This window comes from Protopterus annectens, chromosome 3.part0 (assembly GCF_019279795.1).
Source record: "Protopterus annectens isolate FY-2018-M chromosome 3.part0, PAN1.0, whole genome shotgun sequence".
Classification (NCBI taxonomy): Eukaryota; Metazoa; Chordata; order Ceratodontiformes; family Protopteridae; genus Protopterus; species Protopterus annectens.
Genome location: NC_056731.1, coordinates 1,239,155,769 through 1,239,175,706, shown reverse-complemented (window position 1 = coordinate 1,239,175,706; position 19,938 = coordinate 1,239,155,769).

The window sequence follows — 19,938 nt, the reverse complement described above, 5'->3', positions numbered from 1 at the left end:
GTATAACAGCTACGTACAAGGTGTCTACATATATAAAATATACAATAAATCACAGTTTTAACTAGAATTCATGTCATAGGTGATTAAATGTCTTTTTTGTTTAATAATCTTTTAAGTTTCATCCATCAGTTTAGGGCAGTGGTTGTTCTAATGGTTTTCCCTTTAATTGTTGTAGTCTCCATCTGGCAAGTTTCAGTTGCAACATTGTAGAATTTTTTCATAGTTGGTATGACATTAGATTTCCAATTGTTTGTTATCACCTTTCTTGCAGTTGTTAAGAAGAGTCCAGAGAACAAAGTGATCAAATATTTTAACACATGAGGATACTGGTACATTGAACAAAATTAATGATTTATTTAGATGGAAATTATTAGTAAATAGAGCCTGTAAAAAAGTATTAACATAATTCCAAAATGCTTTAATTATATCGCATTCATAAACCATATGTTGCCAATTGGCCACTATATCTAAGTTACATCTCCAGCAACTGTTTGTTTTTTTTTTGTTTTTTTGTTTTTTCTTTATAAATCAATTGTATTTTGCGAGGTATAAAGAATGCTCTATGTGAAAACTTCCATCAGAAAAGTTAATGATGATGAAGATAAATAGATGATGTGAGTATGATTTTTTCTCATTATCAATAGGGTGATACTCATTGATGGATACAAAATAATCCCAGTATTTATAGGTTCATGGGTTCATAGGCTGGTACTAGGCTATCAGCCCTAGGGCCTATACAAGCCTAGCCATAACAATTCCCTGGCTATTTCTTCCCACATTATTTACTTTCCTTATCATTAAAAAATTGTATATTATTTTTAAGTATCTTATGTATTTTGAAAGGTACCCGTTCCCTGGTAAATTTAGATGTATAGATAGTATTAAATAGTCTATAAGTTTAGGTATCTCATTTCTAATTGTTGGTTGCATTAAAGAAAGTTTTCTTTCCATTGCATATCAGCAATTTTGAACATAAAGCCACATTTCATTATCCAGATTAAATTTATTTATAATAAACTCAAAATAATTATCAACTAATTAACTTTCTCTTTGCCCATAAATTGAAAGCAGAATATTAGTTGTTTTTCTTTGAATTTTTTCATTGAAAATGTCTTAAATATGATAATGTTATTTTGTGTATATGCTACAAGGAAGACCAGAAACACCCATGCTACATATAAGTGTTATTATAAATTTTGCTATAGTGATTTGAATTTAATTGATAATTCTCCAAAATAATATTTTCCTGTATATCTTTCCATTTAGCAGAATTGTATTTATTTGTCCATAAGATAATTGTTTTGATGATGGCAGATATAGAATATAATTCTGTCAGGCAAACATGTCCCACCATTAAACCAGCTGCATTGATGATGTCTAAGTGCCAATCTAGGGATCTTAGGATACCAAAAAATGTAAGTATTAATTAATTAAAATAGTTTATGTATTGTTTGAGAACAGGTAGTGCTAAAGATTATAGTATATATAACATTTTGGGTAAAATTATCAGTTTTATGATCAAAAATCTTTCTTCCATTGTAAATAGAAATTTGTTCCATTTTATTATAAGACTTTTAATCTTCCCAAGACTTCCATTATAGTTTATATTAATTAGTTCATTTTATTCCAAGATATTTTATTATACCATCTTTGTCAAAGTGTTTAGAAAAATCTCCTGATATGCTGATGTTATTACAATTGATACATAATATTTTTGTCTTGCCTTCATTAAATTTTAAACTCGATACAATTTGGAATTTTTTAATAGTTTTGAAAAGAATATTAAGTGAATTAGAATTATCCTTTAATGTAAGTAGAATATCATCTACAAATAATAATACTTTTGAGTTTAAGTTATTTCCAAATTGAATTCCTTGATTTATGAGTTGTCTCTAATGTAATTTGCAAAGGGTTCCATAATTAATATAAACATCAAAGGTGACAGAGGACACCCTGTTTTGTACCCTTCATGATAGGAATAGATTATGATAGAGATGAGCAAATGTTTATATAAACTAAAATGCCAATAATGGATCCAAACAGGAGTCACCACACGAAAAATCAAGTAGAACTTTCTTTATTGTTACATAAAAACCACACAAGCGCTTTCACGTAGGTTAACTACGCTTCATCAGGTGTAAATGTTAGAAACAAATGAACCATCTTTATACTTGGCTTTTAGGCGGGAAAACCAGATAATCAAAGCACAATTAGATAGCAATTAAGACAACTTGTGTTATATTTAAAAGGGCAATGGTCTATCATTAGGAGAATGGTATGAATACATGTCAAAACCATTCAATGGCAAAAGTTTCAAATGCTCTTTTTATACAATATATTGAGTGTGTAACACATAAATCACAATATCATTAAAAATAAATGCAACACAAAAACATCGTTGTTTAAATGAGTTGAGGCTAGTCAGTACTAGCTTGCAATTAGTTACCACACTCTTGTATATAATGCAATATTCTACACATTCATGCATTATCCCAATAATGTTATATTCCTCTGACATGGAATATACAATAACAGATTAAAATTATTTAATATTTAAAACCAACGAAACCATCGTTTAAAGCTAGATTACCAGACCACATAGCATCTGCATGATTCAAGGAAATAAAGTGCCTCCTCAAAACAATTCAAACTGAGAGAATAACAGTAAGTCCCTCAGACAAACTGAAAGCAGTTGTCAAGTAACCTTCCGTTCTAAGACATTTAATCTCACTAGCACGTAATGACTCTAGCACCCAACGGCCATTATGATTAAAAATTACTCAATGAATAGAAAATTTAAAAACAAAAACAAAGACAAAAACATTTACTTTCGAACATTGTTTAGAGGCAAAAACAAAAACATCCAAGTTCAGCAACGTTCATATACAGGAACGACAGACTCTCAAAACCAGTAATTCATTCATATCAGGCTCTCCAAATATTCATCAATCACCTATGAAGCTACCTCGCAAACTATGTAGTAACCGTGCCTGGCAAATAAACAACCACCATATCTGGACTTATTAGAAAACGTAGTTTTGTTACCAGTTAACTAAAAAGGTTCAAAAACGCCCTCAGTTACAAAACTAATCGGCGTTTAAACTTCATCCGTTCGCATCACTTATCTGGCACCTTCCCAGATGACCAACCAACATTTATAGACTAATAGCAGTAAAAAAGCTGTAATAACAAAAGCTGCTCACCATGCGATGCATCATCCTTGCCATCCGATCAATCCCCATAAACAAAACAAGCCAAAACAAAAGTGTTTAGAAAAATCTCCTGATATGCTGATGTTATTACAATTGATACATAATATTTTTGTCTTGCCTTCATTAAATTTTAAACTCGATACAATTTGGAATTTTTTAATAGTTTTGAAAAGAATATTAAGTGAATTAGAATTATCCTTTAATGTAAGTAGAATATCATCTACAAATAATAATACTTTTGAGTTTAAGTTATTTCCAAATTGAATTCCTTGATTTATGAGTTGTCTCTAATGTAATTTGCAAAGGGTTCCATAATTAATATAAACATCAAAGGTGACAGAGGACACCCTGTTTTGTACCCTTCATGACAGGAATAGATTATGATAGAGATGAGCAAATGTTTATATAAACTAATGATTTTTCATAAAGATTATCAATAAAAGATTGAAATTCTATTGGAAAGTTACGCTCTTGTAACACTAGTAATAGTTAATCCCAACTGACTGTATAAAAAGCACTATTAATGTGTCAGCTTACTAACATTAAGTATTCCTTTATATTATTTGCATAGTCAGTTATGGTTAATATTCTTTTAATGTTATCTTAAGTATTCCTATTCTTTATGAAACCAGCCTGATCATTATTAATTAAGAATGGTAAGAATTGTTTTATTCTGTTAGCAATGATATACATACATATTTTATAATCAACATTCAATAATGATATTGGTCTCTATGAGATACATTCTATTGGGTCCTTGTCAGTTTTTAATATAAGAGTAATAAGTGTATGTTTCCATGAAGGTTGGGCTGTCTCTAAATCTTTTGCTAATTGAAAGTATTAAGTAAAATATTTAGTACATTTTAGGCATCAGTTTGTATAGTTCAGATATTATTCCATCATTACCTGGTGCTTTATATGATTTTAGTTTTGATATATGATTAGCAAGCTCATTCATAGTTACAGGGTTATTTATTATTTCCATATATTTGTCTGTTAGTCTGTCCTTAGTATATTTGTTAATGAATATTTTTATTGCTTCCTGTGTGCCCATATCAGGTTTATCTTTATTGATTTTTATAAAATGTGTTCTAAACTCATTAAGTATATTCTCTATGTTGGTAACTTTGTTCTTTTTTTTCCCATACTGTGTATTTTTTGATATGATTAGATTTTTATCATCAGTTTAGTTCTAGAAGTTATTTTACATAAAGATTTTGGGTTTATCGAGTAGTTAACTAATTTTATCTTTTCCAAATTAATTTTGATTTTATGATTTAATATTTTGAAATATTTACTTTGCAAGTCATTTATGTTTTTACTTGAATGTTATTAACATGAGGATTTATTTTTAACTTATATATCTTTTCTTGTAGATCTTTTAAGTCTTTGTCCCATTGTTGTCTCTTTATTGAGTACCACTTGGTAATTCTTTCATATAAATATGATTTAAGTGCATCCCATATGTAAAATTTTGAGACTTCTGTTGAGTTACTGAATTCTAAGTATTAATGTCTTTATCAAAAATGTATTTAAAGTCTTTCATAGTTGTTATGTATGCTATAATTCTTTTAAAAAGGACATTATTTAAATTCATAAAAAGATCTAATGTTATGGTGTTATGATCAGATATTGGGCATGAAATTATTTTGACTTTAACTAAAGATATTATTCATAAATTTATTACTGGAAGATCATGTATCTTGAATTTTATGATCTGGTTATGAGCACCCTTGATGAAAGAAGGTATACCTGTTGAATGATATACTTGGATCTGGCCAAGGCATTCAGTTTGGTTCCACATGAAGTTTTTTTGGATATTTTGAATAAAAGTTAGATATGAATAGATATGTTTCTAGATAGGTTATGAATGGTTAATAAATGGGAATTACAGAGTAAGAACTGGAGACAAATACTTTGATCAAAAGTGTCTGCAAGAGGTATCCCTAAAGAATCAGTTCTTGAATCATTACTTTTTGGACTTTTGATGAAAGATTGTGCAGCTTCTGAAAAAGTTTGGTTTAGAAAGTTGTCTGGTGATATGAAGATTGGTTTTGCAGTTCTAACGTGAGAGATCATTGTTCCATGCAAATTTGTTTGGATTTATTGATTCGTTGGGTAAATTCTAAAGGTGTGAAAGTTAATATTAATAAATATATAGTAGTTCATTTTAGAGCAAGGTATTTAGTATTTTCATATGTGTTGGATAATTATATATGTAAATTTTTGGGTTTGATAAGGAACCTGAGTATCCTAGTTGATCCTTAGTTTAATTATAAGGCTAATAACAGACAAGTAATTAGAACAATGTTATGGCTTAATTAAAGAGTTATTGTTGTTTTTTTTCCTAGCAGGGACAAAAATGTTTTACTGCAGATATAGGTTACTAGTGTTCTCTCGATTATTGAAAAATGGAGGATATGTTTGTTTTTTATAACCTTTGTCAATTGATGTCTCTGGAGAGCATTCAGAAAATGTTGACAAGTCATATTAAAGCTGTGAGTCAATAACTTATGAAAACAGGCTTAAGAACTTTGTTCTGTCTTGTATTGCCTATAGGTTTCTGAGGGGTGACTTAATCTTGATTCATAAATGACTGGATGATTATTATCCGACAGCTATCTTAGGAACAGAATTTAATAGACATGGCTTTGTTACAAAATAATAATCACTTGATTAGGCTTGCTTCAGTTAATTCTAAATTAATGTCCACCTTTATCAGGGAAGGGCTGGTAGATTATGACATTCCTTATCTACATTTATTAGATGTTTGGATGAATTAGAATCCTTTATGTCCAATTTAGTATGACAGGTTTGCCTATTAGAAATACTCTAGGGGAAAGGAAATTCTGCAAACTCCTAAATGGCCTAACTAGGCTCAGAGTTTGAATTTCAGTTTATTGAATCATTGAATTGAATCATTAAATGATTCAATTCAATGATTCAATAAACTGAATCATTGAATTGAATCATTAAATCATTATTACTTTCCCATCTTCAGTATATAAGCACCACGTTTGGATATAGACCATTAAAAAACATCATTGCACTTTATGTTCTTTCATCATTCATTTTACTATTCATCAATAAATACACATATATATATATATATATATATATATATATATATATATATATATATATATATATATTCCCTTGAAGGGTCTAAATACTGCTGACATATAGTGTTAGCAAAACTAATAACTAAGAATCTGACAGACGGCAAAAACAAAACACGGATGTGCCATATGATGCCTTGCATTACATGTTCTCTTGCATATCAACATATGGATTTGAATGTTAATTTGTTGGCCATAAGTTTCAACCACTCCCAGTAATTTTTAGAGAAAAATGACTTTAAATGGGTATTGTCCTTCAAGAGCAGTTTTCTGAAGACATATGCAGGCTGTATATTTATGTTGTTAAAGTTATAAAATGTACTCTGTTGCAAAGGTACCTCACTGGCATTGTAAAAATATTACATGGCATTGCTGCTGTTGTTTTGCAATTGGGAAGCATGTGCATGATCTTTTTGCTTGATCACAGCTAGCATAAGGCAGTTTACCAAACAAATATATACATTAAAGACTGAATAAGAATTGGACATCTGTGATTATTGTAGGTCATAAAGGGCACCAAAAGCTGGTAGCTTTATATCTGACATCGGTGACAGACAGAGGTTACAGATTACAATTATATTTGGCTAATGAGAGCTTCTGTATGAATCCAAAAAAATCTTGTCTTAGTGTCTGTCTAATGTGAGCAATGAAGTTATGTGCTGGTGAAATTATTTGTGAGATTTATACACGTGTCTTCAGAAAACTGTCAGACTGTCATGTTCACCCAACACTACAGAACATAATCATATATAGCATACCCTGAGGGACTACCAACAGTATGGAGATGTTTCAGCATTTGGTTATGCACCCTTTGTAGATTAATTAAATATTTTACCCAAGCACTATAACTCAATGCACATTTCACCAAGTTAACATGTACTGACATGTCCCTACACAAGAACACAAAAGAGTCCACACAGACCTAAAAACAACAGCTCTATGAAGCTATGAGTGCAGGTGATGTCAGGAGAGTCTTAAGAAGTAGCTCACTCTATGCATTCTTGTTGTGATAGAGTTTTGCCAGTGTAAGGATGATTCAGAGGACACATCTGGCTATTTGAGGCTGTAGCTAAAGAACAGTGAAGTAAGGCAGCTTGAGACCATAACAATGTGAATGGAAACACCCTTTGCCAAGTCTAATTTGCTTACAATAACCTGTAAAACTTCATGAGCAATGACCTTCTCCACTTTTCAGGGGCTAATGTTCCAGTCATCATCCATTGATGATTGCAAATGTAAGCTATGAGATACCACCCTTCACAAAATCTTGGGAATGAGACACAGACAATAGTTGGCACATTTGCCAATGATGGGTCATGAAGTTATTTCCTTATCTTATCCAGAATGGGTTCTTGAATCCTTAGAATGCATTTCTATGACTGAACTCCAGGGTTCAGATGTCAACTTTGTTTGCTTCCTCCTAAGATGAAGTTGGCTGATAGATAAGAACTAAGTAGGCCCCACCCAAGGCTCATTCACACCGTACAGTCCACTGGTTGTTCTGACTTGGATGTTAGACTTCACAGTCTTTTAACCATCCATCAGTGTAAGTTGATTCTTACTTGCCTTAACAGAGGCCAACAGTCAAGGCTTAAAAGCAAAAGTCTTCCAGGTGTTACTACTGTGATCAGATTATCGAGAAGGATCACCACAGGTTAGCTGTTCTGTTCAGTTTCAGAGTACAAAATTGTTAGGTACCATAAGTACCAAGTTACCCGGCTACTTTCATGCAAATTCAAGAAAATCTTAAGTTGTATCTTAAGTTGCATGCTTGTCGCTGTGGAGGTTTTGCAGTGCAGGGAGGATTCAGAGGACAAATCTGGCAATTTGAGGCAGTAGTGAAATAACAGTAAGGTAAGGCAGTGTGAGACCATAGCAAGGTCAATGGGCACACCCTTTTTAAAGTCTAATCTGCTTGCAGTTGCCTGTAATCTTCATGAGCAATGACCTCTCTTTTTCTCAGGGGATAATGTTACAGACATCATCCATGGATTACAATTAAATACCAAACTTCACAACCTTTTGAAAGTGAGACCCAGATGACAGACAACATATTTTCTAATGATGGGCCATGTGGTTATATACTTTCCTTATGCAAAATGGGTCTTTGAATCCTTAAAGTGCATTTATAATGCTGGACTCAAGTTTCAGAGGTCCACTTTGTTTGCATCCTCCTAAATTAAGGTTAGCTCATAGATAAGAGCTACGTAGGTCCCACCCAAGGCTCACTCACATCTTACAGTCCACTAGCTGCTCCAACATAGATGTTAGACTTCACAGTATTTTCACCATCCATCAGTATAAATTGATTTGTTTACTTGGCTTGAGAGAGAAGTCAGTCTAATTTTAGGTATTGTCTACAATGAATGCTTGCCTTTCTCATGCTTTGGCCCAGTTTTCTACACTGATTGTAAAACCTGCAACCTTCAAAGTGCAACTAGACAATCAGGTGAGTACAACACTATTCCTTCTAGAGCAAAATGAAGGTTTTCTCCCTTCCATTCTTGCACTGTAGTATATGTGAAAAACTGGAATAAGTCTCCTTAGGTCCCATCTTCAATATAAATGGCAGCTGCTTTAGTAAAGCATAATGCTTAATGAGGTTCCCAGAATTCTACCCTGCTATTCAATATCTTGTTATCCAGGTGAAATTTAGTCTTTATTTTAGAAGAAAGAATAGCATCTTCTAGTCAAATGATTGTTTAGTAATACCATTATGGCAAGTTTGGAATGTCTAGATTCTGTGAATACTGCCCCTGGGTGACATTCACCCTTTATAGGAATCCATCATTGCAAGCATCAAGTTTGTTCATTCCTGTGTGATATCCTTGTTCTAGTATAGTACACAAAATACCTAATGCATGGCTGCTCATATGCTTAAGACGTATTCCAAAACATGTACCTAACAGCTAAGACTGTTTTATGTTACTCTGGTCTACTGTTCCATCAGTTGTCTTTGACATCTGCCTCATTTCCATTCTTCCATTATGGATGAAGTTTTCTTAGAGCTCTCTGAACACTATAGCTCAAATGACAAAGAGCATTTGGAAAAGATTTTTTCTCTATAGAATTTATAGAATTTAGAATGGAATTTCATATAAATGATTGCACCTCTGATAGCTAGTAGTGTAGCAGGAGTGTGGTGAAGACTACAATTGCCCAGGGTGCAAAGTGTTGGGGGGAACTAGCTCTGCATTTTTCCATACTGAAATGTCAGTACAGAAAGACTTTTTTGCTCTTCACTTGAATGATTGATTGATTTGTTTTTTTTTAGCTGAGGGACATGGATTTGGTGCCATATGATTGGATGAATTATTGTAGGAAGCCAATCAGCTTACTACAGTAACCTTAAGACATTTCATTTTTTTCTCTTCACTTTAAGAACTGAGGGGTTGGAGTATAAGTTCTTGGGATGAGCACCAGGCATTAGCTGAGCAAGCTCCACCTCTGTTAATGGTCACAGCTCTGTAGCACAAGATTGCCTGTTTAGAGCTAAACATCTTTCATGAGGAATTTCACAATGCCATTCTGGATGCATCTTATACATAAGAATCCTTCTTGAATAAGCCTTTCAAGATATAAGTTAAGACATCAAAACCTCTAAGGTTGTCAGCCCCATAAATAGATAGTAGATAGATTGATAGATAGATAGATAGATAGATAGATAGATAGATAGATAGATAGATAGATAGATATAGATATATAGATATAAGGATAGCTAAATAAATTGCATTTGTATATAAACACACAGACACATACATATTTATCACATTCCCAAACACATATACAAAACACTGAAAGATTAATTTATACCTTGAGAAAAGAGAGAACAGCTGTAGTGGAAATCCAGATCTTTTTCTTTCTGTTTAATATTATTATAAAATCACTTTCACCGATATTATTATACACAAGACTATCAATACCTACAAAGAATAAACATGCCTATGGGTTTACAAATGTATGTTTACACAAAGCACTCCTTTAATATCTGCATCTAATATCACTAAGATGCAACTGCCATTTTCCTTAAACACTCAGGATGTACTATCCACATAAAAGGGATTAAAACACACAGGATCAGGTGTATTGCCCAGGCTGCATGCACCTATTAGTACTACATAACTGAATTTTCAGAATTCAGATACATTTTAATAGTTATTTGTATTAAAACGTATTACTGCCTAAAATAGTGACAAATTAAGGTGCTTAAAGACCACTGCAGGCTGCCCCCTATAATTCATAAGATCACTCTAATGCATTTGGCTTATCTGACTACGGAAAGTACAGACCCAACATTTGTCATAACCATTATGGTCAAACTTGTTTGTCAAATCATCAAGGGCAGACAAAAAAAATCTGAATCATTACTAGAATAACTTCTAATATGCATGTATTGAGATTCGGGCACACTCCTAGTTGCATCAGAGGGAGGCAGCTCATATAGTGCAAAAAAGAGCTCTTACTAAAGGATTTCTGATTAATGTTAGAGTCCAAAGATCCTGTGTAGTGTATTAGTCACATTAACATCCAAAAAAAATCAATGCTAAATAATTGTGAATTAATAACGAATGATGTTCTAAACTCATTGTTTCTCAAAATGCAAAAGTAACCCGCATTGCAGTCCACTTCAGTTGTAAGTAGCAATCCCTGTTATAGTAAATAAACATTATATTTCACCACAATCTCAAAGCTGTACTAAAAAAGATCATTAATTCAAAATTATATAAATCGCCCACCTTTAGCCAATATTTTGAAGCCTTTAAACCACTTTCATGTGGGATATTGGTGTAGAAGGACATATATCCAGAGTGCATAAATATGATATTCATTCAACCCATGCATCAGATATAAGTTATAAGAATTCCTAGTATTCTTCAGCTGAGATCTACAAGGCAAACTAGGGCAAAGACACACCTCCACAGAAGTTCACAGAGGTTCAGTCGAGGATCACTTAACAAAGATTAAGGAACATTCTGGAGGACTGCTCCTATTTCTCATGAATTTTAGGTAAGAAATGAAAATATTGTGAACATTGATAATGCTCCTTTGATTCCTAACAGTTTCCTGTAAATAAACTTGAATCCTCCCAACAGTCGGAAAAAGAATCAACATATTTCCTAAAATCCAAAGTGGGATCATAACATAATCAGGCAAAAAAAATGGTACTAAAAAGGAATTTATTAGCTTCACATTTCTACAGTTCACTATCACAGATAACAACCCCACCACCTTTATCAGCTGCTGCAATAACATATTTATTATGTCTTAATATAGATAAAGGATGTCTTCTTCAGTGGTAAGATTATTCTGGTATATTTTTAAAAAAGTGCCCATGATTGTTTATGCAATCCTTTTAATACTAATTCCTCAAGCATTTTAATTACTGGTGCACTAGGGGCTGATAACTGATTTTTTTTTTTAAGTTTAAAAAGATTGTGCAATATTCAAATCATCTTTTCTTGCTTCCCTTCAAAAAGAACCAAAAGGTTCAAAGTTAGACAATTTTCTTTAACTCAGAAAGAATTGTAGATTTCATTGTCACATTGGTGGGTATAAAATTCAAATATTTATTCACAATATCTTAGCTGTACTGAGTGAAATATTAGCTACATTAATTATCAAATCCTTGCAGTCAAGATTATAACCACTGATCAATTTTTTTGTAGATTGCTGAAAAAAATCTGTTTCTTCTGAAATCAGGGTGGTTCCAATGTTTCCTATCTCGCTTTATCTCTTTCTATATTCACTTTGCACAAAAGGATTTCAAAATGTGCAGAGAGAATAAGAGGTGTAGGATGTACTTTATTAATATTAACTTCATATACAGATTCCAAAAATAATCATCAGCAGTTTCTGTGTGAGATGAAAAGCCCTTGTCTGAAACTAAAAAGTCATTACCTTTTAAAATGGAATCCATCCATCCAGCCTCAACCCCTTTTCCCATTTTGCACATGGGGTCGGGGTGTCACTTCAGAAGTAACAATCATCTCCAGCCAAGGTTCAACATGGAACATGGTGATATATTACCATGCTTCCATTAAAGTCATGGATGTTTGCTAGAATGTCCAGTACCAAAATATCTGTCCACCAAGTCAACGCATGTAGTTTTATATTTCCTTCTAGACCTACAACAGGAATACTCCCTATCTAATTGATAATCTTTGGTGTTACATATGTATTTCTTTAATTTGCATGTTTTTAGTTCATATTCCAGAAGAGAAAAATAATTCAAATATTCCTTCAATAAATGAGGTTTGGTAACAAAAAATGTTGTCCTGGAACATCTTTAGAGTGGGGTTAGATAAACATATTAGTAGGAGAAAAGAGGGTAGGGGAGAGGAAAGGGTTAAATGTGAAAAGAGGGATGATTGGGAGGAAAATGAGGTATGAATAGGGAGGGGCTTAAGGGGCTTATGCAAGTGTAAATGGTGAGGAATCACATTTTGGCATGAACGTGCTACTGCAAGTATTACGTCCCTGACGACCAGGAGGTGCCATGGAGCAGGTAGGCCTTGGACTTGGAGGAATGGGGTAAAGTTAGTAAACAGCAAGGATCTGTGCGTGGCATGGTTAATATTGTTAAATTAAAAGGTTATTGAAGTTAATATACAGTCTGTTTATTGGTTAGTTTGTGCATGCGTGTGAGGCTTAGTTAAGGGAAAGTTGTTGTCTGTGCTTGTAGCTGAAGATTTAACTGACGTGGGGTTTTTTTTTTTCTGTGTGAGAACTTGACCACACAGGTCTCAGGTGAGAGTCATAGACTCACCATTTCCTTCTATTGTAATCGCTGGGTGAGTAATACCATCCCCTCAGCTTTTGGTAGTGTAGCAGTCATGGTAGGTGTGTCTGTTAATGGCTTTTTTATCCTTGCAATCCTGCAGCTTTTGGGTGGTCAGAAATGTCTGATACTCTGGGGTGGACAGTTTTTGTGAGATGCTGTGACTTTCATGGTGTCCTTTGCGGTTGTTTAATTGGTGGTCTAGTGTGTTCCGGACTGTGAGTTGCTTTGAATTTCAGATTGGCTTTTTTGTTTGGGTTTTCTTGATGGCATAGTGTTTCATGAGTTTTTAGGAGTTTGATGTTTGCTCCAAATTGGGGGGTGGATCGATGTGTGTGCAATGGCAGTAGGGGACTGTTCCAATCTTACTTAATGGTTACCATTTTATGTGGGTGAGTGGTGAGGTGCATGTGTGATCAGTTTTCCATTTAATTCCTCCCTTAGGTTTTGTTTCCTTTATTGGTGCTCCATTTTAGCATGCAGCTGTTGAAGGGTTGAGTTTTCCATTAGATGTGTGTGGTATGGTGTGTGAGTGGTTAAGTGCATGTGTGATCGGCTTTGCAACTCAGTCAGAGAATAAAAAAAGTAAATGTAATTTGTTATGCACAGATGCTATAAATTTATAGGGCGGTATGCAAGGGGGAGGGTTGAGTGCTCAGCTAGCAAGTGGGAACAGGTAGTCATTGGTGGCTATCTATTCATGGAATAAAAAAATAAATAAACTTTGGAAAATTATTGAAGTGCTAGAACTTGTGCTGGCGTGCAGTTGCTGGATGGTCCAGGCTCAGTTTCAGTTGGTTGGCTTTTTGTAGGTTTATATAAAAAAATAATTAAATAAAATAAATAAAATAAATAAATAACAGTGGCTTAGCTCTTGACTGGTTCTTTTTTCCCCTCCGACATTGGGCTGTTGCTCCTTGAAACTTTTGGATTCTCTAATGAATTACAAGGATGATCCAAGGAGTGAGGTCAACACATGGTGACATATATTGAGTTTTAAGAGTCGCCTAGTTATCTTGTAAATTTTAGTAGTAAAGTTAGAAGTTCATTATTATCACTTACAACATTTTTGTAGCAAAACCAGCTTTACTATTTTTTCAATTGATATGATGAGTCTAAGTCAAGCAATATAAGATTGTCTGAAATGTACTGTTATAATGAAGGATAAAGAAGAAAGCCATGTTCCTGTTATTCTTTCAACTTTCTAAGTTTGCAGGAGCATTAATTGAAACTTGGTCCTATTTCTGGACTTTTGTACCAATTTTATTTATGGCTTTGTCCAGATTTCTTACTAAGAGGTGCAGAGGTGTGAGCACAATGAAATGGTCTGTTATAGCTTAATGAAGCAAGAACGGTAAGGAAAGGATTATTACACATAGAAAGAGTGATAGACAGGCGGTGGAAGTCTGGGAATGTTGCTACTGAAGTCTAGCTGCACGAAGTAAAATGTGGATTATGGGCTAGTTTGTTAACCTGCTTTGGTTAATGAAGTTTTAGATTCAGTTGCCTGCTATGTCTTCAAGTTTATTGTGACCACGCATTTTCATGATCTCATGGTTTTCTGGCAGGTTAATGGCTCCTTACTAACAGTAGAGTTTAAGAAATGATAGGCATGCATTTAGACTTCATACTCCTTCAAAATCCATGCTGCTGCAAAACCCGCTATCAACTTTTGAGTTTCTTGGGGACATTGGTTCCACTTTATTCATGGTTTAGAATCATTTAATGATGGTGAAGTAAGGGATAATGCGTGGTTACATTTTAAAGAGCAGCTAAACCTCTGGTGTACAGAAGCTTTAGGTTTTGGTAGATAGAAAGGCTCACTTAAAGATGAAGTAGGCAGTCAAGATTATAGGAGAACCACACTCACAGACTCAAAAACATGTTTATTTCATCATGGTTTGGTTTCCTACATTGTAACACCACTCTGGGACTATTTGCCATTTTTTAAATATTTACACATATTTTCTGAGTACATGGGGTCTTGCATCTTGAAATAATTCTGATTGTTTAGTTTGTCTCATAATGCAGTGCATGTCTATGAAAACTATGTCATGCAGGCCTATTTCTTGGTGGGCATAGTCCTACAGCTGTTGTCACTGCTTTGAGTTTACATGCATACACTGCTATCTTCCAGTCAGTTAATTTTAAGTAACATTTCATGCTATTCAATGACTACTTAAAACAAAGAGTGCAAATGCAATGGAACAGCCTTTCAAAGTGCTTTTTACTGCTGCTTCTTGGAAGAATGGCTAAACTGCAATGTTTTGTAAAGCCTGAATTGTACTACTTTGACTCATCTCCCATTCCCCTTCATACCTAACTTCCCTAGCTGTTTAAGTGCTAAGGGTAATTTGAGCTGATACCTGATTCACAGTGATTGACAGCGCAGAGCAGGAGACTTGATTCATGTTTCCTTGTTCTAGCTTTTACTATCTGTATGGGTGGGGGAAGAACCAGGGAGTGGTGACATCATGGCATGGAGTGAGTTTTAGGACAGTCGTGGTGATGTCAGTTTGGGGAAGGAACTTGGCAGACAACTACCTCTATTTATTGGTGTTGATTACTTCAATGAATTAGAGACTGCAGCACGCTTTGACAGAGTGGGATAAAACTTTTTTTGGAACGTGGCCCCACCACAGTACAGTAAGGTACTGTTCTAGTGGAGAAAAGCAGTTGATTTAAAATACTTTACATGCTGCATTGTTGTTTATTCATAGCAGGGACAGTAAATAGGGAGAAAAAAAGACAGAGAAGTTGAGCATTTAATAATAGAATCTCAATGTTCTTTAAGATAACAGCCTATATTATAAATGTATAGCATTTGCAGGAAATATATGCTGCATCCTTTACCAGTCCTTAGAACAACATAAATGTGTTATGATTAGTAGATTGCTGTAGTTGGGGTTGAACACCAGAAGGACGGCTCTATTAAAATAATGCAGCTAATTCCCGGCTCGGCGGTAGATGCAGATGAATGACAATGGTGAGATACCGTGGCAGTGTTAATTTCCTGGTAGTGTACATTTTGGGGCAAGAGGATTGTGGAAGTGACACATTGACCCCAACTCCAAACTGGGGGGGAGTTCAGGGTGGATGGGTGGTTACAGGGGTTGACATTTCATAAGGATGTGGAACTAGGTTGGGCTTGGGTAGTAAAGCACTGACGATCATGTGGGGAGGGGTATTGTGCATTTGTGTAAGCAAATTGGAAGGCTATACTGTTGACAATTTTATTATGATCGGATGTGGCATATATTAAGTTAATTTAGTGGCAGCAATAGTTAAATATAGATATTGGTGGTTTATCATGACAGTAGTTTGAGTGACCTTTTATGGTTGAAAGTCAGCTACAGCATCTCCTGCTCGGTCAGCTAGCTTACTGCAGGTGGTAAGGGGCAGGCATAGTGGGTAGGGGGGATTGGTTTGCCGCATACACACAGGGTAAAGGGTTGATTCTTTTCTTTACTTTGTATTGTGCTAACCGTATTTGTAGAATGTGGGGGACTTGAAAGCTCTTGTGTTGCAGTTTGACTGATCAAATGTTCTTGGAGGTGAATCAGTTTTTACTATGGGGGTTGAGCATATGACTGGTAGATCCATAATTTGGTGGAGGGAGATTGATTTCTAGAAGATTTGCAATTTTCATGACAGCAAGGTGCTTAATATGTTTTCTTTTGCAGATGAAGATACAGAATTTCTGCCAGAGATGGCAAAGGACATAGTTTGTTCCAGCTGGTGGGCATAAATGAAGTTAATTGGACAGAGGATACTGCTGTTGGAGGTTCTGGACATTGGCATGGAAAGCAGTGAAGTTGCAGGTAATTACATGATTCCAGGTGCTCATTTATGCAAGTAAGTTTGTATGGTTTGAGATTACTGTGGCATCAGGTATGCTCAAGTCAAATTAGGGGTATGGTATAGCAGGTGTTTAGTTAGCATTAAAGGGAATTTTGGGGTAGAACCTAGGTGGGATGGCTTTAACAGCTGATGTTGGGTTGGTTTTAGGATCAGCGGGTAATGAGGTTTCCGCTAATTTTAATATGGCAAGTACTCAGGCATGTCAGATTTTGTGGAATTTTGGGGCTCATTTACAGTTATCTATACAGCTTATTGTGTTGGTACAGGGCCTATGAGCTGATTTGGTGATGGAAAGTTGATATGGTTCATAGGGCATGGTAGCTATTGGTGATGTTACATACTAAGTTAGGGTTTAGAAGGAGTACCACAAGAACCATTTCTTTATGCTTGAGGGAATTTGGTAGGTAGGGTTGCTGGAAGGATTGCAGGTATGAGGGTGTTTTTGGTATATTGTGGGAGCAGAGTGAGTGATAGAATGTTTAAGCAAGGTATGTTTTGGAGTTTTTCAGAAGTTGGCCATGTTCCATTTCTTTCAGTTGTGACTAGGGTTTAGCCAGGAGAGGCTTTAGGAGGTACTGATTTGGAGGGTGTTTAAGGTTATGCAGGTGTTAGATATTTCTAGAAATCAGCACCTTAATCAGCAGCATAGTATTCTGTTATCATGAATTTGGTTAGTTTTCAGTGGTTTGAGGGGTCGGCTTGGGTAAGATGGGTTTTCTTTGATGATTGGGCTGCAGATTTGAGTTCAAGGGGTTATAGTTTCTGTGGCATTTGTTATGGCTATAGGTTGTCATTCTGGAAAGGTTTGAGGGTCAGCAAAAGTGAGGATTGTTGGAGGGAGGGCTGGATGGCTCTTGGACGATTATTATATAAGGCTGCTGTTATGGGTTAGTTGCTTAAATGCCATGATGGCCAATTAAAACAATTTATGTTTATAATGCACAGTTGGTGTGATGTCAGGATTGTTATTGCGCTAACCTTAATGGGATTTCATTTGGTTCTTACATTTATGTGGGTGGTAAAGTGGGAATGCAAGGTGGCATGAAGGTAGGCAGTTGCCTATGAATAGTTTTGTGGTGGTAAGCTTAGGGTTTGGTTGTCCAGTTGGCTGGTAATATCTTTTTAATCCTTCCAAGGCTTCCATTGGTCATGAGGTTTGGATTATTTGGTTTATGTGTAGTGGTTATGCTGTGCTGTGATTTTATGATTTGTTACATTAGCATAACAAAAGGATCAGTGGTTTGTTTTCAATTGTTTGGGTAACTGGCTATTTTGTTAGTTATGTGATAAGGTTTTTGGTGGTGCTGATGCGGATCCATTTTGGTTAGTGAGAATGGGATACACCAAATTATGTTTGGCCTAAGGACTTAATGGTGGTTAGGTTGCTGAAAGTTTATCAGAGAGAGGGTGAACAGCCTTGTTAGGCTGTTGGGTGGAGAAGAGGGACAGGCATGTCCTCTTGTGTTCCCCCTCTGGTTTTTGGATGGTCATTCCAATGAATTGGGAAACGAAAGTGAGTATTTGAAGGTGGCTCGATAAATAAGCAAGTCGGGGTAAAGACCCTGCTTATTTGGTTGGATGTTAATTCAATAAATGGTAAATGAAGTGAGTAATGGGACGCTGCTTCATAAGTAAAATAAGTGTGATATGCAATTCAATAAATGTAAAATGAAGTGAGCAGTGGGATGCTGCTTCATACGTAAGCGAGTTGGAGGTATGGACACTGCCTACCGGGTCAGGATGAGCAAGGCACACTGTCCTGATTAATACTACATGGATGTGGATGTTAGAATTCAATTGGCTATATTGTGTTTCAGTTCTAATTAATAAATATTGGATAACAAAGTTATGTTTATGAAAATGTAATAAAGGTCATCAAATGTCATTCGGTGTGATGTGTTTATTGAAGAGGACTGGGACAAAACTGAATCTTTCTTAAGATTAACAGACTTTTCAATGATTATTTATTGTGAACTGCAATTCATTTCAGGGGAAAGAAGCTGCTGATCAAAAAAAAAATGCTTTTATAGACAGTTTTGATGTAATGTGCTGTATCTTTCACCATTGCTTTAACAGGACAGAATCAGCCATACCAACTCTGGATATTAGCAGCAAAAAGACTGCCCACTGAGGCAGGTTTCACTGCAGCTTCATCAATGGGAATGTCTTCCTATAAATGTTAGAAATGATGATGTCACATGGTTCCTAAACAACCAATATACTACAGCTTCCAATACATTTTCATTATGTAGCCAGGGTTTATATAAAAAAACAAAACATATGGAGGAACCACTTTTTAATTTTTGCTTGGTTCCAAATAAAATGGCTTTTGGTTTGTTGAGGCTGAATAGCAGGTTGTTTTCATAGAGTCAGACAGAAGACTGAGATAGGTTTGTTGTTGCGATTTTGTTGATGAAGGAGAGGAGGACAATCTGGTAGATAGCCATACCATCTACACTGAGGTAATAAGTAACTATGGGATGCTAGGATGCAGTCTGTTTATGTAGAAAGGACAGAGCCGTGTCGGACACCTTTGTGCAAAAATTGTTAAACTAGAGGTTATTGGACCAATTTTGACATTAAAAGGTTTGTAAGAGACATAGTCTTGGAACCAGCTAAGGGAATTTGGGATAAATATAAGGACAGTGAGAGAGTCAAAGAGTAGGATGTGGTCTACTAGATCAAATGGTTTGTTTAGGTAAATAATAATGCCTGTAACATTTCCTTTATCTGTATTGGTGAAGAGGTCATTGGTGAGGGTATGCCGTTCACTCAGTGCTGTATCATGACTGGAAACCACAGTGGCAGCTGGATGGCAAACTGCATTTCTTTATGTGGATGGAGAACTGAATTTCATTTAATTTTCTGTGAGTATGGAAAGTGCAGCTATATGTCTGAATTCTTGGACTGAGGAAGGTTTTGATGATTTGAGAAATGTTGGGGGAGCTGATGGTAGTGTGTTTCCATA